Raw genomic sequence first — 23,521 nt, 5'->3', positions numbered from 1 at the left:
AATCAGTAAAATATCGTAGTTGTCATGCCCCTTGGCAGACAACCGGGTCTAATGGACTTTCATTCAAAGTTTGTTCATCAGACTCAATACATCATCCGCATAATTCTGCTGCTTCAGGACTTCTCTTAATTTATACAAATGATCCTCAAAATAATCACATACCGATCGTGCATCCAAGTCACAATGTCTGATAGCCATTCTACTCCTCCAAATGCTATGAAGGCCCAATAACATAATCTGGTAATACTGTGCAACATCACTTCTTTTTCAAATTGCATACAGGAACCCTACCAGTAAAAACGTGGCTAGAGGAAACGGCCTTTTTGTTCCTTGGGGCTCAAACTGTCTCTTGTGTAAAAAACCATAGACCGTAGAACACGTGTTCCTGGATCGTTGGGATGCGATGTTCTACTGGGATGTTTTCCAAATAACCTTAAAAAGTACTTGCCATTGACACCACGCGGAATTCGGTACCTGACCACCATTCCGCCATGACGGATCAGGGTTTCATCTTGAATAAAGGCGCATCTAGTGAATGCACGGGTTTCATATATTAGACAGTTTTAGCTGTGCGTACGCAAGTGTTTGCGTACGCAAAGCGCTACGGCGCTGCGTGCGTTACGCTGTCCGCTCCGAAGTATAGTTTTAGCTGGCCGAGCCGTAGCGTCCCTCAGGCGCACGTATCGCCATCTAGTGACAAGACGTCAAAGCACATCAACGCTCGGTTGAAAAAATTTCATTCGTGACTATTGATAACTAGTGTTAGTGCATTGGGAGCCTTTTTTGTTCCAAGAAGAAAAACTATGCAAACTGAAGAAAATGTAAGAACTGGCTAAAAGCTAGAAAACTGCTTCGCCAGGTGTCGTTGCTACGAGAAAACACACTGCATTTAGTTAGGCCTAGGAGCTTGAAAATCGCCAAATTATCTGAAAAACAGGGGTTAGTTATCGCTTTTACTGCTACGTGTGGGCAAGAGTAGGCGAAATAAAAGCGAACCGCTACCATTTGAGCGAGCTATTGTGTCGGAGAATCCAGCGGTGACATGTATTTATTCCGAAGCGGGCGAGCAGGGCGCCGCCATCTTGTCAACGTTAGCGTACGCAAGCCACGCAAGCGGCGCAACGCAGTCTACTGGCTAGCGTACGCACGCAAGACGCAGGGCTTGCGCTTGCGTTCTGCGCATGCGCACTACCGTCCCCGCAAACTCCTTGCGTACGCTACGCCGTTGCGTACGCACAGCTAAAACTGTCTATTAACTCTTCCGATACAGAAGTCGCCGCGCTTTCACTACGTATATCCTTGCCTAACAGAGCTAGGCCAACAGCAATTTTTTCCTTTGCCGCATCGCGTCGCCTGATCTGAAGAATAGTTATGCTTTCACCGCCGGCTTCGCCTCGTTATAAGTATTCCCAGCATGGTGACGTTATTGGAGTCATAAACTTCGTGCTTCCCCGGAAATGCCACCCCATTCTTCAACATCCTATTAGACATGCTTAGTTTTGGCGTATCTCTTGAAGGTTTGCACGAAGAAACACACACAAGGTTTTCTGTTCATTCGACTTGGAGGCTTCACAGTACCGCGATGACCCTTATATTAGTCACTGCTCGCCCCTACTGCCTATAAGCTATTTTCTTCATTTATCTACTCATACGCAGCCACCGATTCAAGAGCGCAGTTACAGTCAGATTTTTGAGCCTCTTGGGTAAGCTACATAAATTCTCTTTCTACGCTTTCCTCTTTCATAACGTAAACTAGAGTGCACCTTCTTTCCTTAGCCACTACTTTGAAAAAAAATACTGTCAAAACGAACGCTAAAACTAAAAACCCAAGTAGCATTAAGCACGTTTATTCGCTTAGAGTGCTCTTTCTGCGGAAGATACCGGACGTTGTGTATCGCAAACCCAGAAACGTGTTCAGTGACAATGGGAATGCGCGGACCTACAGGAAGAAGAAAAAACAAAAAAAGAATCAATGGAGGCTGTTGATCTGGTCGTAGTGACGAGTTTTCGTCCTTCCTTTGTGGAAGTCGGAAGATGAAATGTAGCACAAGTATGAGTATCTTCTCCACATCCTCCTACAATCAGCACCGATGTATTTTTTCCTCTCTTTTCTATCTCGGAGCAAGCACTGGCCAAAACGACCAAGATAACGCGTGCCGGCTAGACACAGGCCGAATATGCCTACGCACAAGGTCGGCAGCCAAGCTTTGCGGCCGTCGAAGCGACAAGCTACAAAATGCACTTCACTGCCTCCCGCTGCTACATATCGAACTGCGTGCCGATAGCCGCATGTTCAGTCAGTTTGGACAAAATATTGCTCTGTCGTGAATGCGAGTTGCACATATTGTGAGTGGATGTCGAGGTACAGCGCACACCTTAACACCGTTCGCTTGCAAGCAATCAGCTCTTGAAACTATGCTTCGGACTGCAAAATACAGCGCATTGGCGTGGCTTTTTCAGAGATAGCTGTGAGACATGTGTACTCGTTTATCCAAGGCTTCGCTTCTGGGGGCTGGGGTGACGGCTACCTAATACATTTAAATGTGCGAAACATTGTTTAGCTTGAGCTTGAAGTATATATATATATATATATATATATATATATATATATATATATATATATATATATATATATATATATATATATATATATATATTGTAGTGTGGTAATCTTCATCGATATAACCACTGACATGCGTCGCGTGCTGCCGCTCTCAAGGACGAAGAAGTTGTTCGCTGCCTTGCTCTTTCGCCACGCCTGACGCTTCGCTGCGAGTCTCCCCTGAGCGGCTTCAGAACTTCACTTCTGCCTTCGACCTTCCTCACACTGCTCTGGGTCGCACGTCTGTCGTTACGCACGCAATCGACACTGGTACAAACGCACCTTTACGACAGCGTCCTTATCGCGTGTCGGCCTCTGAGCGCCAAGTCATTGCTGACAACGTGGACGACATGCTTCGCCGGGGCGTCATACAGCCATCTAACAGTCCATGGGCTTCTCCGGTTGTTTTGGTCACCAAGAAAGATGGTTCCATCCGGTTTTGCGTCGATTACCGTAGGCTTAACAAAATCACGCGCAAAGATGTCTATCCTTTGCCGCGAATCGACGACGCCTTGGACTGTTTACAGGGAGCCGAGTATTTCTCCTCTTTGGATTTGCGCTCCGGCTACTGGCAGGTACCGATGGCTGATAATGACCGCTCGAAAACTGCCTTTATAACACCGGATGGATTATACGAGTTCAACGTTATGCCCTTTGGCCTCTGCAATGCCCCGGCTACTTTCGAGCGCCTGATGGACACTGTTCTTCGTGGACTCAAGTGGCAGACCTGTCTTTGTTATCTGGACGACATCGTAGTTTTTTCTGCCGACTTTTCTTCTCACCTTCTCCGCCTAAAGGATGTCCTCACGTGTCTCGCCGGCGCTGGGCTTCAGTTGAATTTGAAGAAGTGCCACTTTGCCGCTCGGAAACTCACAATTTTAGGCCACGTAGTTTCTAAGGACGGCATTCTTCCCGACCCCACCAAACTTCGCGCAGTTGCAGAGTTCCCGAAGCCAACCTCCCTGAAGCAGCTTCGGAGCTTTATCGGCCTCTGCTCCTACTTTCGACGTTTCATCTTGAACTTCGCCTCTATCATCGCTCCTCTGACCCAGCTCCTTGCCGGCAGCTCCGACCTTTCCGCCTGGACTCCAGCCTGCGATAAAGCCTTTGACACTTTACGCCGCCTTTTGGTTTCGCCGCCCATTCTACGCCACTTTGATCCGGCTGCGCCTACGGAGATCCACACTGATGCCAGCGGTATTGGGCTTGGTGCCGTCCTTACCCAACGTAAGCCTGGTTACAGCGAGTATGTTGTGGCATACGCCAGCCGAACATTGACAAAGGCAGAATCTAATTATTCAGTCACAGAAAGGGAATGTTTGGCCATTATTTGGGCTATCGGAAAATTTCGTCCTTATGTGTATGGTCGACCGTTTTACGTTGTGACCGATCACCACGCTTTGTGCTGGCTTGCCTCTCTGAAAGACCCATCCGGTCGCCTTGCTCGCTGGGCTCTTCGTCTCCAGGAGTTTGACATCCATGTCATTTATCGATCAGGGCTGAAGCATACGGACGCGGATGCTCTTTCCCGCTCGCCATTGCCTAGAGATAATTCGTCTGACCACGTCTGTGCCTACGATATGTCGACTCTTACAACTATCGACATGGCTACCGAGCAGCGGAATGACCCCTGGATCAATGCACTTTTGAATTTTCTCTCAAGTCCTACTCCCGGTCATTCCTCCAAAGCGCTCGTCCGCCAAGCACACCACTTCTCCATTCGTGACGGTCTTCTCTATCGCCGCAATTATTTGCTTGATGGACGGAAGTGGCTTCTAGTCATCCCGCGTCATCTCCGCGCCGACATTTGTGCTGCGTACCATGGTGACCCACAATGTGCTCACGGTGGCGTATTGAAAACCTACACACGCCTACGTCTGCGATTTTACTGGCGTGGAATGTACCGCTTCGTAAGACATTTCGTGCGCGCTTGCGAATCTTGTCAACGCCGAAAAACTCCTCAGAAGTCCTCTGTTTCGTTGCAGCCGTTACCCTGCCCTGCTCGTCCGTTTGACCGCGTTGGCATAGATCTCTATGGCCCTCTTCCGACTACTCCTGCTGGAAACCGGTGGATTATTGTGGCAGTAGACCATCTGACTCGCTACACTGAAACATCACCGTTACCCTCTGCCTCTGCAAGAGACGTTGCTTTGTTCATTCTCAACAACTTGATTCTTCGCCACGGGACTCCGAAGGAACTGCTCAGTGACCGCGGACGCGTTTTCTTGAGCGACGCTCTCGAGGCCCTACTGAAAGAATGTCGCATCATTCATCGCACCGCTACTTCTTACCACCCTCAGACGAATGGCCTGACAGAACGCTTCAACCGTACTCTGAGTGACATGCTGGCCATGTACGTCAACGACGCTCATTCCAACTGGGACCACGTTCTTCCCTTCGTAACCTACGCGTACAACACTGCGATACAGACCACCACTGGATTCTCTCCCTTTTTTCTTCTTTACGGGCGCGAGCCAACCTGCACAATGGACGCGCTTTTTCCCTACCGCCCTGATGTTTCTGAATCGACGCCACTCTCGGACGCCGCCCAGTATGCAGAAGAATGCCGTCAGCTCGCTCGTTCGCTCACAAAGGAAAATCAATGGCAACAAAAACACCATCGTGACACTGGTGAGGCGCCTTCATATGCGCCCAACTCCCTGGTGTGGCTCTGGGTTCCTGCCACAACCGCCGGCCTGTCAAAGAAGCTTCTTGCTCGGTATCACGGTCCATACCGAGTGCTTCAAAAAACATCTCCTGTGAACTACGTAGTTGAGCCCGTTACGCCATCTGCGGACTTGCGTCGCCGTGGACGCGAAATAGTTCATGTGGACCGAATCAAGCCCTACTACGATCCGTCTGTCCTTTCGGCACCATGAGTCGCCAGGCTGGCTCCTTCTCTGCCCGGGGGGGAAACTGTAGTGTGGTAATCTTCATCGATATAACCACTGACATGCGTCGCGTGCTGCCGCTCTCAAGGACGAAGAAGTTGTTCGCTGCCTTGCTCTTTCGCCACGCCTGACGCTTCGCTGCGAGTCTCCCCTGAGCGGCTGGAATCATCTGGGTTCACCGAATAAACACACCCCTACAATATATATATATATATATATATATATATATATATATATATATATATATATATATATATATTAAGGCAACGGTTGGAACTATACTTCTGCGAGCACTGAATATTTATGCAGCACAAAGGAACCATAGGTATTCCGAGGCCTGAATTGAGAAAAGTTGGGGATAAAAGTTTATCTAGAATACCTAAATAATCTGCGACTCACTGATGACATTGCCTTGCTTAGTCACTCAGAAGAAGAACTGCACATCATGATCAATGAGTTATAGACGAGGAGCAGAATTCTGGGTCTAAAAATTAACATGCATAAAAGCAAAGTAATTATTGTTCAACAGTCTAGCAAGGGAACAGCAGTTCACAATTGGCAGCGAGCTACTGGAAGTGGTAAAGGACTTAGGGCAAGTAGTGACAGCTGATCCGGGTCATGAGAGGGAAATAACTATAAGGATAAGAATGGGATGGAGCGCATATGGCAGGTTCTCTCAGATCATGAATGGCAATTTGCCAATACCCCTAAAGAGAAAGGTATACAACAGCTGTATCTTGCCGGTACTCACCTACGGGGCAGAACCGTGGAAGTTAACGAAAAGGGTTCAGCTTAACTTAAGGAAACGCAGCGAGCTATGGAAAGAAAAATGTTAGGTGTAACGTTAAGAGACCGGAAGCGGGCAGAGTGGGTGAGGGAACAAACACGGGTTAATGACATCCTGGTCAAAATCAAGAGGAAGAAATGGGCTTGGGTAGGGCACGTGATGCAAAGACAAGACAACCGCTGGTCCTTAAGGGTAACGGAGTGCATTCCAAAAGAAGGCAAGCGTAGCAGGGGGCGGCAGAAGGTTAGGTGGGCGGATGCGATTAAGAAGTTTGCAGGCATAGGGATGGCGCAGCTGCAATGAACTGGTTAATTGTAGAGAAATGGGGGAGGCCTTTGCCCTGCAGTGGGTGTATATATATAGTCAGGCTGATGATGATGATGAAGGCACCATAGCATCGATCAACTGCACCTTCCAGCGACCGCCGGAGGTTATTTATTGCACGTCATAGCCGCGACATTATAGCATACTCTTTCCAAGTAGATACTTTACAATATTTAAAAAAAAACGGTTGTGCTATGCTCCCGAGGACTCATGGCAGTTTCAAGCAGATGGTCGTGCATAACGTCGCTTTAGTCGTTAGTGTCTCTGCACTAACGTCCTGCTGATGTCTATTAATTTAGATCCGGCGGTTCCATTGTTTATAAAACGCCATAGAGAATGTATCAAATGGCCTGACAGATGATCTTCCTGGTGTCCTATGTTCGTGCGCTATGAGCATATTTTGAATTTGCATGCAACACAATGGGTGGGTGGAGTTTCAGCTTCATTATCTTTTCGAAGTTTGTTATCAACAAACGCCCTATCTCTAATTATCAGCAATTTTCACTGCTCACTGCGGGGTGTTTCCGGCTGCCTCGCCGCTCGTTTAGGTTTAGAGAGAGTTGTTATCTTTAAGGAAAGCCCAGAAAACATCATCTTTGCAGTAATTCATCGCGCTTTCTCTTTGCTGTTTTACGTTAGATCGAGCGCCGACTGATGAAGCTAAAGGTTAAGACGTCGGGAAATTACTTCATCCCCAAATTGAAGAGAGATGTTCCTGTAATGCCTGAAAGCCGGGCCATCCGGTACCTGGAATGAAAATGATGCTCCTACGGAATTTATTTCTCGAAAGCAGGTCACCTAGCTCACATAGCATGGGAGTGTGGGTGATGTGAAAGCGACGGCTGCCTTCGGTATTATTCCTTTTTCTTTCAGGGGATTTCATTTTTCGTTCGTGAAAAGCAAAAAAAGCACCCTCCAGTTAGCCGCTTCAACCTATTTGGAAGAATGCCGAAAAGTAATACTAATACATATTTCTCTTCCGGCCTTTCAGGTTGCCTACGTAGAGAAAAGCATTCGCGCAAGTGCGCCTTCCTGTGAGCTCATTAAATTCCTCGCCCTGTATATTTTTTTTACCTAGCAGAACGATGAAATTTCTTTTTGCTTTATAGCGGGCTATGTTCTAAACAGCTCACAGCGAGAAGTGTTACTGACTCACGAAAACCAAACCAAGTTTTTACACGTTCATTATTTACATCTAAAGAGAGTACATTTGCGTTTTTGTTCTTTTTGTAAATTTCGTGGACTTTTTGCGGTGTTTTACAAGTTTCGTTGTTTTTTCGGTGAATATTATTTTAGTCGATTGTATTGCTGACCTTTTTCTGTGAATTAATGTGTCAGTCGTGTGTGATTAAAAGTCACTTAAAGTCTATAGGCATTTTTGTAAGGAAGAGCAGTTTAAGCACCAGTAATTATCGTGAAAATGGCGGTACTTGGAAGTAAAGCTTGTATAAGGAACTGCTATCGTCATTAGAACGTAAGGCAAGCTAAATGAGAAAGTCGGAAGACAAAATGCGAAGGAAAAATTTCCTTCTAAGAATTAGGGTGGCATGTTAGCTTTGGTTTGTCGCGCAGGGTTAAGCAACAAGGAGAAAATATTACGGGATGAGCATGTTGACGCCTGCGATGGAAGTGCCGCGCATCACCTCATCGCCACAGTAGCCTGAACATTGTTTTCCTGCAGCTCATGCGCGGTTTCCTGTTAATGTCGTGCGTGTAGTTGGTACTAACTCCTGTAAGCGGATTTTGGCAACAAACTAAGAGCGCTTAGCGAGCAGGCGGTGAGGAGATTGTACTTTCTGGTCTGCATAGGCGTGCAAGCTAGGGGCACATTACTTCGAAAGCGCCCAACTCCTCTGCTTATCCAGTAATACCATCCACCGAATTTTTAAATCTGACTAAACAGAACTCGTACTCAAAATCTAGCCAGATGTGCTAGGATGCCAAGAATACTGGCCTTTTTCGGTTAAAACCGAGTTTGAAAAGTAGAAGTAGGCGTTCCTTTATCGGCTTATTTGGGGCCTAACCGAAAAGCCCCGTCTCTATTCAAAACTAATTTAACTTTTTTCAAGCCCCGAGCTTGTTTCGCTTCAGGATGTAACCGCTGATTGCGTTATAGTCGATAGCAATTTCTATGTAGCCCTTGCAAAACAATTTTTTCTCTCCTTCTGAATCCTAATTTGGGCTGCTCGTTTGAAGTCATTCAGATCGAAGGCTTATGTGTGAGGTTTGAGGCGAGAGATCCCTTCAAGTGCTAAATGACTCCCAAAGGGCTATCACCAGAACTGAGAGTCCCAAATCAAAACGTTCTTGTAGCAACGAGCTACTGCATATGTCCCGAAAATCGCCGAGAAAAGCTTGGCCTTTTTTTTTTCAGGCAGTGTGTTTGGCGGCAGCTATAAGAGGCGACGATTATAGCAAACGGAAGTGGCTGGCTAATCTGAGAAAGCCTAGAAGAGTCCGATGACGCGGGTGTCTTGGTACAAGCAGCTTAAGAAGCTGCACTTTTTGCGAGAAGTCGATTGCGTCTAAATGTAGGATTCTTGTTGGGCTCACGGATTGAAAGGTCATTTGAAAGCCTGCGGGTTCTTCTGTTATATTTCTGGGAAACAGAGCTCGACCACAGAAGATGACGAAAGCTGCCAGGACTTTTGTTCTTTCTCGCATGCCGTCACCACACATGAACAATAGAAAGCTGTACCATGAACTATCGCGGACAGGTTTCCTCAGGTTTTTTTTTTTCGTTGAAAGTGTTATTTGCTGAAAAATCACAGCTGCAGTCTCAAGGCTAGTCTCTTTAATAGCATGCAGAAATCTCAAGATGAACCGATGCACCTGCAAAAAGCGGGCGGGTGATGCTGTGGAGAGTCATTCGGCAAAAGGTTGGAAAAATATCTCTCATAATGTGGAATGAAGAAACGTTGTTCGGTTTATAACTTTCGTGCGATGTTGGTGGAGTGTTTTCGCATTCAGACGGGCGATTTTCCTCGTTCATTCCATTTTTGCATTGGCATAGCTGTGGCCGCAGCATAACCAAACGGCCACAGTCCCGAATCCACGGAAGAAAGTGATCGGATGGCTGTGGAGTGTTGATCTATGCTTACGGGAGCTCTGATTTCGGCTGCTTTACGCCTCTGTGATGATAACAGCCAGACCTTATAATACGTCTTTTGAGAGTTCGTCTCCACACACTTCTTTTTTTGTTCCCGTTTTTATGAACGGTAGACCACGCCTTTAACTGGGGAGCAAGCGATTGACATCGCTCTCTGCAATAAGCCCTCACACCAGCGGTTGCCTCAGCAAATAACGGAAGGAAAAAAAACGGCGAAAGTTGGTTAGCGAATATGGTCCTAGAGGTCGCTTTCAACTAATCGAGCACCTTTGCACCACTTGAAGCAAAAAGGGCGCGGCGGTTGACGGAAGGAAGGGGAACGGCGGTACAACTACGCCATCCACAGCCTGTCTATCTGTTGTGCACCAGAGACAGACCTAACGGCTCGGACGGCGAGACGCGTACGTCGGAGGACGCTGCCATTCAGGAACTGCGTGCAACCGCGAGAGTACGCACAGGGCGTCAAGTGTTTTCTCCGTTTCCCCTTTCGCTCTCGGCGTGGTGGTTTTTCCGCACCGCGCCTTCTACCCTTCTCTTGTTCCGCAGCGCTAATGCCGCAACACGCTCGAGCTGCGGCCTTACACCGATCGCATTCAACTGATGCCGCGCTGGCGGGCGGAAGCTCGGAAGCCATGTGCCAAGAATAACCACCCGAGAAAACACACGGCTCTCGAGCACACATCGTCGGGTCGTTTCACGACGCCAACACAATCTTGCAACGCGTACGCGCGCTGCGCAAAGGAGGAGGAGGGGGGGGGGGGGTGTCATTGAAGCTGCGTAGGAAAACGAAGGCTGGCACATATTATCTACAGGCACGTGGTTCATGCAGCCGCCGGGGAAAAAACATAACGGAGGCGTGTAATCTTGTTTATCCTTGCATAAACTGCTCTGCCCAACACTGGGTTCGCGTGGCAGTGGTGTTACGCGAGCGATCGACACAGTGGGTGCATGTTTGGGCAGGGAGTGTCAACGGTTGGCGATAGTTAGGGTCTGAAGAGCACGTGTGGTGCTGGAGCACGTTCTTGGTTGTTCTGGAAGAGTGGACGAAGTCCCCATGAACGGCGCATTGGCTCTCCTGATACGGCATGCATGACATTGCCTATGGAAATGCGTCCTCTTCGGCACGCTTGCCGTTGGCCGCATAAACAATCTTTTCTTATTCTCGGTATAATAACTGGATTTCAGTTAATGCTTGTTATTCACATTGGTCTTTTTGACTAGGCGCATTCAATTTTTTTCTTGCTCACGAATTTTACACTTTTCTTATATAAAGAGCAAACTCACAGCGCGTTGCTTCTCCTTTCGCGTGTATTAATTATCCCATGTAAGAAAACGAAATTGAGTTTTCGTGATTTGGCTATAACATCCCAATATTTCGTATCGTCACAGGAGTTTGTTCTCGAGGGCATTGCTCTAGAATCCTGACATCTCATCCTCGGAGCTGCAACTGTGACACGACTGTAGCAAAAACAAAATCACAGTGCAGTAGCTTGAACTTGTGTTGGACGTTTTTCAAAGGCATGCAACGACAATTGTGCCCTGTCCAAAGAATGAATCTGAATGATTTTTGTCCATTGAGAAAGGGGTAACTAAACATTTGCCCCCTGACGGGCAAATTTCTTTGCCAAAAACGAACATCACTCCCCTTATTCGGTATTGTGTGGATGGCACTAAAGGTAAAAGCGTCAATTATTCAAGTTTAGTAAATGAATAAATACTGGTCGGAAACAAGGAAAAGCTTGATAATAACACCTCTAAGCAAACGTAAGGAGGAAAATGTAGTCAAGTATTTCTCACGATGTCGCTTTCATAGAAAATTTTCCCCTTTTCACTTTTCTTCCACTTCTTCTCTGAAATATATATATTTTTTTACTGAATAGCTTTTTTCTTCTCACACTGGCATCAGCCACGCACTCGAGCAAAAGCCGGTAACAGAGTACGAAACTATTTTCTACGCAAAAAATTCCCAGAGGTGCATTTATTTTTGCCACGAACAGAAAATTAGAAGCCTCTTCTCAAAACACACATTGTTAAAACCTTAATGTTCCTGTTACAGCTGGTTGGTCCATCCGCACTCCTAGCCATTAATGAAAGGGTCTCGATTGTTTTAAAAAACCTTCACGAAAACATCCATTACTTCGGTGCAGTGTGCCGAAGAATCGTTCAAAGCACAAGAAAAATTGATTGGAGACACGACGCTTTGATCATTTCTACCCATAACCAGTTTTTCAGGCAACCAGTCTACAGGAGTGGCCACGCTATGTAAAGCACACCTCCGGACCAAGTCAGGGCGTTCTGTATAGTCAAGTATCAACTAGAAAGATCGCAAAAATTTTACGTTGCTGCATAAAAGGTGATTTTCTCACCCCGAGGCAAGAAGACTGCGTGTACAGGCAGGTATCTAAATGTCGCATACCGAAACTTAAGGATTGTTAAGCATAAAATCATCTTTTTTATCACACTAGTGTCAATGTATGCTATCATGTCATCGCTTGTCTCGCAGCGACATGATGCCTGTTCCTATCAGTGGCTCGGCACATCGATTGTTTTACCATCATCCTAATGTAAATGACCCTTTCTGATTCGCTGAAGAAATGTTCTTAAATTTCATATTATAGACTTTTTTTACAAGGCATTCATTCGTATTGTAGCGAAGAACGTACCGCCATACAAGGATGCTGCGCTCGTTCTAAGCACTAAAGCCTTATTCCTTGAGAATTATCCCAAAGAACTTGTAACCAGCGCTTGGTGAGACAAAGTTGGTCTGGTGTACCATAGCATTCAAGCGCTAAGATTGCTTTTTCATGAGCGTCCGCCTTTCGTTAGTAACCTTGAATTAAAAAAAATAAAAGTTCTGTGTATTGTCGGCAGTGAAAAATTTATATTTTACACAGTGCATGTAGCTACCACTTCCGTAAGAGCAGCACGGGTTTGAACTGATAGTGTTTAAAATTGCCTGAAAGCTCAGACCAAAACTTCACAAGGCCACCTTTCTGCATGCAGTTAATTAAGTCGGAATTCTGAGCAGCCGGAAGAAATTTCAGTTTTTGTTTCACTGCAGCTTCATGTGAATAATTCATTCCAGTTTTACTGTTTGAATACAGTGAATAATTAATTTACTACTGGCACTTGTGCCTGCGAAATATTCGTCCACGGAAGAGTTACCTTTGAATTCTTAGATATACCTTCTCAGAAGTTTCGTGATATTCGCTACAGAGCTAAATTAGAACAATAGATAGGATTGGGTGTCTTTTACTAATAGATTACACAAGGCAGTTATCTTGCACATACATCTTAGCGCGCTTTCCCTTCAGAGAGGCAGGAAAGTCGCCGACAATACTCACTTCAAGATAATTGTCTTCTATCTTTCTGCTGTATTGTGGCATCAGCGCTTCAGATCCGTAGTCGAACAATATGCAGAAGTCAGGAGTCTCTTAAGACCACACACCTTATAGGGGCGCTACATGACGAGACCGACGAGAGCCTAATTCCGGGAATGACGAAAGTGAAATTGTAATGTTACTTTGGCAATCACCGAAAAAACCTAACGCAGCGAGAGAAATAAGTGGCAGTGAATTACGAGCAAATCTCTGCACTTGGCGTCAAGTTCAGAGACCTTAATAACTTAGGGACTGGTTCCGTCACAACACTGCCGTTGACATTCCGAATGGACAAGCAGAAATTCCAGCTTGGAAAAGTTTTTAATCTCTTCAGAAACAAGGCGAATATGAAAGATAAAAAAACAACGTAAAAATGAGGCACCATAACATAGGTGCAGCCCAATCTAATATTCCGACTGGGCCTAATATTCCAGTCAGTAGAAGGTTGAAGGGTGAACAACAGTGGTCCGCCCCAGCCAATATAAAGACAGGATGAAGGCACGGGACAGCGTAGGCGTTTCGCTGTAGCGCATATCGTCGCTTTCCGCAGCGGTACACGTAACAGGTCCATTCCGATCTTCGCACCTCCAAACTCGGCGCGTGGCGGGGGGGCCTCTTCGGGTAGATTCCGAACTGGATAGGAGCCGCTGTGGTGGCAAACAATGCGCCTTTTGCGCACCTTTGTGTTTGCTCCAATAGTTGTGGGTGTTTTGGTCGCTCACCTGTTCGTCGGGTTCACTGGTCAGCTGGAGCCATTGCACCGAATGCAATATGGAGGTATTATCCGCAAGCTAAAAATGGTAGACATAGAAGAAGACGGTGAAGCTGCTTTGTTTCTGCCTCGTTCCGCATATTTGCAGATGTTTGCACATAAAGGGCGTTTCGTAACCGAATCATTGCTAGGATATACCCCCATTGCGTACAAAACAGTTCTTGGCGGACTGGTGCGCGAGGCGTCTGGACCTTTTTAGGCGATAATAGGCGTTACCTAAGCAGCACTCACATCTGGTAACAGTGAGCGTTCTACCGTTCTGTCTCATATCTATTGAGTTGACGTATATGTGCAGCCGCAAAGCCAAATGACGACTTTATTGTAATCGGCGAATATTCATCAGAGATATTCTCATGGCATATAGCTGAACAATAACATCGATGATTAGGTTTTTTGTTGTTTCTGGAGACCGAGGTGCCTTATTGCGCAATGCGTGTGTTAGCTTACAGCATCAGGCGAGTATGCGACCACTTGGCCCTAAACAGGCGGTGAAAACTGCATCAATTAGCAGTCCCGTTGATGACTGCCATCTCTCGTAGTCGCGAAGCCAAATAAACTCAGCGCGGTTTGATTTAACATCCTTTGCGCATCATCAAATAAGCAACCTGTGTTCTCGCAAACGGGACATAGCTGTTCAGTGTACGAAAAAAAAAACATATGTTTAGCGAATCTCCCTAGAACTGCGTCCAGAGTCGGTGTACTTTCGACAACGCGTTCTCTTCTGTCCAACAGTGATTCATTCTATTCGTGCTGGCCATTAGTTAGTATGCCGTGCAGAATAATGCTTTGCGACCCAAAAGACCAGCACTTTCCACAGTCTTGCGCATGTAACTGGCACTGCCTTCTCGTACTTGTAAATTTGAGGCTTTGTTATGCTAAATACTCTCCCAATTGGCAGCATTTGTTTGTGCTATTTTTTGAACATCAGTTAGTCAAATGGATAGAATGGACATAAAATTATTTCACGAAGCGCAAAGGTTGCACTTGTACATAATCTCGCAGAAGAGCTTAAATATTCCGAAAAATCCCGGTAACATTTGCTTTAACCTAGGTTGTCTTTTAATGGAAATGAAAATACTTCTGTGAATTTCTTTCAAATAGCACAAGCCCTGGGGCGGTAACTCAGTGGTCAAATAGCTCAGGAAGGAGGTTGCGTTTCTACAGAGGCAAAACGCAAGGTGCCCGTGTACTGTGCGATGCCAGTGAACGTTAAATAACCGCAGGTGGTCGGAATTATTCCGGAGCTCTTCACGGCGGCGTCCACTGTACCGATATCGCTTTGAGACGAGAAACACAATACACCATATCAAGGGCACGAATAACAAGCCGAATATTCTAGAAGTGAAAAGTACACAATAATCTACGCTCTCCATACTGTAGAACAGCTTATCTGGACAGGCGTGAAGCTTCCAAGTGTTGCGCTAATATATCTACGAAGTAAGCCAGCGATAACATCCCGCACACTTCTGGCAAGAGACCGCGTCAAGTGGATTGTCTGAGCGTGTATTTTTTTTTTCCGACAATACGCGTTCGCCCGCCTTCGAGAGCGGCTGGCCTCTTTTATTTGAATCGCGAAACCGCCTGCCGCCAATCGATGGGAGGCATGAAAGGAACCTGTTACAAACCGGATAAGCAAGCGTGTTTGCCTTAAATCATCAGACCGCTGTAGATCCTGCGGCCAGTGCACGTTAGTCGCCGACGTGATAAGCCGCCGTAGTGTAAGACCGTACCTGGTTTTCTGTGGTAATTCTGCAGATAGCGCTATCTAACCGAATGCTGGCGGCCTGCCTTGTAACGTACACGCTGCGATTCTTCGACGTGTAATCTCACACTTCTTATAGACGATGTCAGTGTACTCCGATGGCAAAATATGCTCGACGTTTTCGAAGTAGTCCCGCTTATTAGAAATCTAACATATTTAAGAGCCAGGTACTGATGTTTATTGTATCAATTGTGCAAATTGTGATTTTATTCCGTATTTTAAGCAGGGGCGGTATATAAAAAAATGACATTCGAGAGGTGTATTACTGCGGCATGCACTGCGACTGCCTATTTCAACTAACCGGGAACCTTGGAAACCGAGACACATGAGGAAGGTAGTACATAAGCTTTAAAACGTGCTCTTGAAAGAGGAGCGTGGCATTGAATTAATAAGATAGCCAAAACTGGTTTTCAAAAGTAAAAGTGTCGATTCTTATCGCTGGTCCTCTCTTACTGAAGGATATAATTTTAGAAACTTTCCGGGAAGCGCTCCAGAAAAAAAAAAGGTTTTTTTTTCAACCACGGCAGTGTATGCTAAATATATTTTCAAGGGAGGACGCGGCATTCAAAAAAATTATGCGCAAGCACGGCTTTTCAAAAATTAGTGTCAACTCGTATCATTCGTTTTCTATGCTTTCAAAGAGCACATCTGTGCAAACCTTCGGGGAGGTACTTCATAAATTGTACTGTCAACCTCGTCGGTGCATGCTGTATAGATTGTAACGGTAGAAAAAATCGACGCGTTTTTAACCTGGGTATCTTCAATGTGCTGTGACGGAGCGGCACACTTTGGGGCTCGGCACAACCTTGTTTCGTCGCCTTCAAATGTGGTGCCTCTCTCACCTCGTCCGCACGTCCAGAAGCAATGATAGAAAAAGCAAAAAAAAATTCAAGGCCTCGCCATGTGACTGCCACGGGGCAACACTGGTCTCGTGCATGGTTGCACCTACAGGAAACTGCGGAGTCTACGGGGGAGCCTACGAAGATGCGCCAGCGGCGTTTGCTGACCCCGTCGTTTGGATATGCTTGCTTTATCGCCATCATCATCACCAACCTTACTACACCCACTGCGTGGCAAAGGCCTCTCCCATGTCTCTCCAATTAATCCTGTCCTTTGCCAGCTGCATCCACCCTTTGCCTGCAGACTTCCCAATCTCATCCGCCCACCTAACCTTCTGCCGCCCCCTGCTACGCTTGCCTTCACTTGGAATCTACTCCCTTACCCTTAAAGACCAGCGGTTATCTTTCCTTTGCATTACATGCCCTGCCATTTCTTCCTCTTGATTTCGACTAGGATGTCATTAACACGCGTTTGTTCCCTCACCCACTCTGCCCGCTTCCGGTCTCAACGTTACACCTATCATTTTTCTTTCCATAGCTGGCTGCATTGTGTTTAACTTAATCTGAACCCTTTTCATTAGCCTCTAAGTTTCTGCCCCATAGTTGTTTGATCGTATCTATTAATATATTTTGGCTGCGCCATAAAATAGCTACGGTAGGCGGAGGAGACAATCGCCAGTGGCCACGAATGATAAAAAAGGTTCCCTGCGGGCTAGTTTTGATTCATTGTATCGTGGAAGATAACATAAGCGCCTATCCGAGGTGTTCAGGATCGACTGACAGCGCGTGCGTGGAAAGTGGCTTGATCGATTGACGCCATGAATCTGTTTCCAGCACGCAATAACCCATTGCAACCAGCTGAAAACGACGCCGTGTTCGCAAATAGGGAACCGTGAAATATTTAAAAGGACGCCAAGGTGTGCAACAATGGTCACTTGACAAAAATAATTGCAGCGGTCAACTTAGAATGTTTTTTTTTCTGGATATTGTTTTTCTTGGTTGTTGGTCATTTCTTTCAACCAATTTTTTCGCGGCTGTATTGTGCACTTTGACCGCGTTTGTTTTCTTGCACACCAAGAGACATAGCACAGGTCAAAGCATTCTTTTTATTTCAAGTGTGGAAACTTGAATTTCTTCTGACAATCTTTTGTTCTCGATCATGTCAAGTATATGGATCCACTGCATCAAAGGGGTGAAAAACAGGAATTTTTTTCTGTAAATAAAATCGAGCCTGTCTAACGAGCAGCTTGCCTGTAAAAACGCAATGAATGTCGAAGTATCTTTCTGCCGTATTTTGGTATCGCGGAAGGATTTTCACAACGTCGAGGTAAATATAAATACAAGAAAACAATGTTCTTCAGAGAGCACGAAAAATTTGTGAGAGTCGTCATAACATTACTTCAGTATGCTAGAAGTTTTTTTAATCATATTACAAAAAAATGTTGCTAAAAGCCAAGCCCTCACTTTAAAAAAATGACTTGGAAAGCTTTTCGGCAGTACTGTTGTTACAAAGTTTGTGGACACACGAAATCTTCACTTTGCTAACAACGCTGTAAGGAAGTTTGTAAAAGTACCTCAGTATACTAAAGGACTGTTAGTTGCACATTGTGGCCGATGTTCAGCGGTGTTGTATTTGACTCGGTTTATAAACGCATAGTCGTCATAATAAGGCGCGACCGCAAGGAGTCTTCTTTGCGGGACAGTAGTTCCAATTACCTGGGAGACAATGGCATTCAGCTTGGTGCATATTTCCTACTATCTCCTCAATTATGTCGCCAATTATGGCTTTGGAACTCTTCCTCCTTTTATGCTTTCACAAAAAACGGACTCTCATTAAAATCCATTAGAACGATGCGAAAAATTCTCGATCAAAGCAATTTAATGAAGAATGGTGGTCAAGGAAGAAAGGACTCGTGCAAAATGAGTGCCACCCAAGCGGCGAATCCCGGTACGGCCCACATTCCAAAGTTACTCGTTGTTTCTTGTGCTTTTCTTGTCCCAGAAATAGTTGCGTTTATGGCCGCAAGCCGTTCGGGACAGTAAAGGTGAGCACACACAGAGGCTCTGGGAAGAGGAACGCAGGGCCTCGTCTTTTACAGCCCTATAAACGTGAAAGCGGTGCTATCTTTTGCGTTTGTTTCGAGTAGCACGTTGAAGCAGGTCTCCTCGCTGGATAAATGTGGGATGTTGGCGTTCGCTGCCCAGAAAGGCTTCAGAGATGAGGTCAGTGCTTAAAAAAAAAGTTGTTACACACCCACAGAGCATGACGTCAAAGGCCTTTTTTAGTAGCAGTTTTAACAGTTTTGGAAGACTAATGCCTGCCATAGGTTGTTCGCTATAAAGGTAAAAGGATGACTGTCTTGTACAAGAGATGTTTCAGTCGATATGGTTTAAATCGATGTTTTCGGTGTTACAGCGCGCCTTCTGAGTGCTGTCTCCTGGCGCAAGTCAACATTACCTAAAGCTCCCAGCTCATGGGTTAGCCACTAGGCCTTGCCCACGTTGGTCGTCGAGCAGACGCTATCACATGGAATGGAATGGTTGTGATTGTCCATTCGGCGCTGTTAGGCAGCGAAGGGATTCTGGATGTTTTTTTTTTGTTGTTTCTATATAATTTTTATGAAATTGCACTTCGCTAGGCGTTCCTGTTAAAATGTCACGAATAGCGTTAAGCTGGAGCTAGTGACAGTAATACGTTAATTGCCGGCTTTCTACTAGTACAGCTGTTTTCCTAACGTGCTTTCCCCTCATAACCAAATCAAATGTCACGAATAGCGTTAAGCTGGAGCTAGTGACAGTAATACGTTAATTGCCGGCTTTCTACTAGTACAGCTGTTTTCCTAACGTGCTTTCCCCTCATAACCAATTCACGGCGAAAGCAAGCAGGCGGCAAAACAGAATTGACTCAATTTAGCTGGCTCTTCAGGGACACCGCTGCTCTAATTTATGAGAAATTTCTACATTTCCGGGTGTTATTTTGGGGGTTGTGTGTCATCGTCTACACACTTGCCTACAGCGAGGGAGGGGCGCGTGCTGTTGTGCATTTACGATAGTTGCCGAAGCCTGCCCAACCCGGTATTTTGTTTTCAAAGGCATGAGGACTTTAAAAAAGATCTTTGGGAATGAGCATGGATGGCAAGGCCTTGATTCGAGCCCTAGGCCACACGTAAATTAGGATGTAAATGTAAATGTGGATCACGTATATGACGGATGTGTACTGCCCGTTGCGCCGTTCGAGCGTCCTAGACAGGTCTATGGATCACTGTACGTGCGCTTCCTTCTTTTTATAATTCTATCTGGCGGCTTTCCTTCGTGTATAAATAGGCCTGGGGTGTGAATAATGCAGTTTATGGGGTTCGAATAATTCAGTTTATGTTAACTCCTAGTTACCCGCTGCGGACTAAATATAGAAAAGAAAGAATTTCTTAGGAGCGCGACGAGCCCTTTGGGACAATTGCGCGAAGATCATGACGTCACACTTGCAACTTGGACAGCAAGCGCGGCACGAGCAAAGGGGTGAAAAAGGCAAAGGTTAAGCAGTCATAATGGATCTTCCTGGCGCAAAAAAATAGCTCCCAACGGGAATCCACAAGCCTTCCGCATGTAAGCACACTCGTGAAATCCCCCAGCAAACATTACGCCGCGAAAAACAGAACGCAATCAAAAGTAAGGGTACAAAACCTATGGGTCACATGAGGCGTCGAGAGAAAACTTGGCGCATGGGTTTTACCGCCTCCAGTGCGGAACGCTTTTTCGCACCCGACCCATTGTTCCTATTTGTTTGCGCATAGACAGAGCGGAGCCATTGCTGGCGGTTTCAACTGCTCTTGCAAGGGTTTAGGGGAAACCAGAACGTTGGTCCACATGGTCGCGAGACGCGTTCCGCCCTGGAACTCCTAGATGCTCATAAACCTTGTCTCGTTGTTTGTGCAGCTCCAGGCGTAGAAACTCCTCGCTTTGTGGTACCGCCTCCGAACTGCCTTCGCATAAGTGCCGGTTATGACGTAACCTCATGAAAAGATGACGTCATACCGAAGGATTGACCATTAAGAATCTCCGACTGCCCCTTGCAGCGTTCTTTGTTCGCGCTTGTTCGTTTCGTGACCGTACACATGTAAGACTAGGCATTGCTGAGTCGCTTTCCACATTTCCCCCTTGCACCTTGCGATGGCGTCTGCGCGCGAAATCTGCGCATTACATCAGCCTGATTCCGCTCACAACGCGGTGCGTTGTCTTGAGTGCCGGAGGATGTGACGTCACAGCTCGTGTGACGTTGCCGCGGGAGTTGGAGCCAATCGGAAAGCGGGCTGGTAACGACTTTGGCTCCCGTCACGGGCGCCTCTTCTCGGCGAGTACGACGGCCCGATTGAAGTGTTGCACTTTCGTGCGGCAAGCCGAGAAGGCGGGCTAGCGGGCCGGGCCGCACAAAAGGCAGCAACCCGAGCGATACGCGGATCAGAAACCCCGGCGCTCGCGTTCCAGTCGGGACCTGTCAGGAAGGCCGGCAAGCGAGCGCCCTTTTTATCGCCCGTAAGCGGCTTCACGGACCACCAGGAAAGCCGGAGAAGCCCGCCTTAAGTGAAGAACGACGACAACCAACGAATTTAACGAAACCGAATCTTGCGCACGCATCGAACCTCATCCCCGCTGAAGTTTGCTCGTTTTGTGTGCGCCACCCCCGCGTTCAGTTATTTATCTATAATTTCGCTGACGATCTTCGCCGGCGGAAAATCGAAACGAAGAATCTCTGACGCTCTTTGTCAATTGCTGGCTTTTCGTCGCGCCATCTTTCGCTGTCGTCTTCGTGGAGGAGACGGCCGTCGCGTATATACTCTCCAGTCCTCTGCAACCGGTGAGTCGTTGCTTTCATTCTCTTTTTTAGTTTTACTCTCTTTTTCTGACGCTCTTTTGAGGGATATATCCGTCTTTCGCTTACCTGGCGCCGTTGCATTTAAATACATTCCCCGAGGAAAGAAGAATTGGAGAAAAATGTGCTGACGCAGTGGACGCGGGAGTAATTAAACCGTGTTTTTTTTTTTTTGGGGGGGGGGGGTATTTCGTGCATATTCTGGAAAAGCTGCTTCATATGAAGAGGGTTAGTGGTGCGTTCTAGCAAAACAATGTGTCTCCTGCTTGGGCCAAAGCTAGCCTGCAGTATTTCGAAATAAATAAAAATAAAATAAATTGTATGTACCGAACATAACAGCGACAGATATAGTCGCATTAATATAACTGGAATGATCTGAAGCATGAAGCAGGAAGAAATGTGTCGTCAGCAGCAAGGTAGAACTGCATCAAGGCAGATAAAGTTCTGCGAATTATCCGATGTTAGATAAGGTAGTATTTTTGAATACTCTTTGGAGCGATCGAGGAGCGGAAAGATATTTATTTTATTAAAAGAGGCAGTGAAGAATATTAAAATTTCCTTTTTAAGATATGCTACACTCCACAGAAGCATCGGAATAAAACGCTTGACTTTTCACCAGAAGAACGGGACCCGCTTTGGGCAACTACGCGAGGAAAAAGAGGACTCCCTAGTAGAATTATCGCTTATATAATGCTATGTTGAAGTGACTTCGGCGAACATATTCATGCAATGGCACCTATAGTAATGTGCTGGCGCTTCCTAAATTCCCAACCAATATATTCACAAGAGCAGCATGAAATATCAGCTACTTATTACCTGCAATAATTAACCACAAAGTACTTTTTCTAATTTGAAGTCAATATTGCCGGCAGTGAAAGCTACCGCGTTTAAATAGCACCTTTTTTTCTTTATTATCAGTATAAATTAAGGTGCGGCAGCAAGAAAATTTTTAGAAAGGCAATTAAAAGCTGTCTTCTAAAGCTTGGTTACAGTTCAGCTCTTACTCCTAAGGTTGCATAGTAAACCTAACCATATGTCTAAGGGGTGGCCGCAGCGGTGGACCCGTGTGGTTGGGCATCCGCCTCGCATGAGGGAGGTGCGGGGTTCGATCCCCAGTGCCGCCGAGTACCCACCTGTGTTACAACGGGTACAAGCTTCCCACTGGTCTGGTGCTCGGCTTATTTAGGATGAAATTCTTGGGAAATTGGTCTTTGACCCCACCTTGAGAAGTCGAAAATAACTTGTGTCATGGCGCTCTTTGGCCATAGATACCCTTGCACCATAAAAATCCATAATCTTCATCATATGTCTAGGAGACCCTCAGTACAGTGATGACGCTCGCATCCACATGCAACACAACTAGGAGCGATACATAACGGTACCTGCCACTGCAAGCACCACCATATATCTTCTTTAGGATAGACCAGGTATAAAGGAAATTCAATTTTCCAAGCGTCCAGAACGAAAACAGTACAAAAGAAAGTGTTCAATCAGGTGCGCCGTCGGAACCGCTGTCCCTATTTCCCGAAAACGCTGACAGAGCCCGCATACGGGACTCGGCGATCCATCAAAGCAAACGCAGCGAAAATCTCGACCGCGATGACAAAGTCACGGCACTGGGATCAGGGAGACCTTATAACGTAGCCGACAGGGACAGTTTAAATCCGCAAGTCGGCGAAATTAAGCGACTAGACGGAGACACACGCCATGGGAGAACGTCAAGGATAAAGAAAGTGATGGCGGGGGGAGGAGAGGAGAGCAGAGAGAGAGGAGGACCTTCAGCGGTCCTCTTTCCTTCCTTGCGTCGCAGCGTCCCGCACTTCGTTCCTCCTGTGTTGACAGAGCGGTCGGGAGTGCGTCGCTTAATTAACCCAGCGCGTTTGCTCGAGCCGACGATACGGACGGGCTCCCATAAATCACGAGCCGGCGTAGGCTGAGTGGCGACGTTCCTATTTGCTTGAAGTGTCGCCTGTAGTCCAGATCAGCTTCCAAGGCTGTAAATTAGGCGCTGCAGGGCGGTCTCCAACCTGGTTGCCGCTGACACACATATGGCTTGGCGGCTGGAAATCATAATAAGCAACTAGCAAAGAGCACTAAGAGCAGAAAACTGAAATTTCAGTCTCAAAACGATCAGAGGTGATCGCTTTGATTGTTTTGTTTGGATGGAACCGGCAAATTGCGAACACGG

At 46.4% G+C, this 23,521-nt stretch overlaps 1 protein-coding gene across 2 annotated transcripts in view; it reads left to right on the top strand.

Moving 5' to 3' along the window:
* Positions 1 to 23,521, top strand: part of FMRFa (FMRFamide related propeptide) — a 169,397-nt gene that overhangs the window by 61,047 nt on the left and 84,829 nt on the right. The window contains exon 1 of one of the 2 annotated variants that reach the window (XM_077638785.1): positions 20,836 to 21,318. The exons of the other annotated variant lie outside the window; for it this stretch is intronic. The gene's annotated coding sequence lies outside the window, so the exon portion shown is untranslated. Of the gene's footprint in view, positions 1 to 20,835; positions 21,319 to 23,521 lie in introns of those variants that run through there. 2 annotated transcript variants of the gene reach the window in all.

The sequence above is a fragment of the Amblyomma americanum genome, chromosome 9 (assembly GCF_052857255.1).
Source record: "Amblyomma americanum isolate KBUSLIRL-KWMA chromosome 9, ASM5285725v1, whole genome shotgun sequence".
NCBI lineage: Eukaryota > Metazoa > Arthropoda > Arachnida > Ixodida > Ixodidae > Amblyomma > Amblyomma americanum.
The sequence above is the reverse complement of the archived record's forward strand: the minus strand, read 5'-3'. Positions and strand labels throughout refer to the sequence as shown.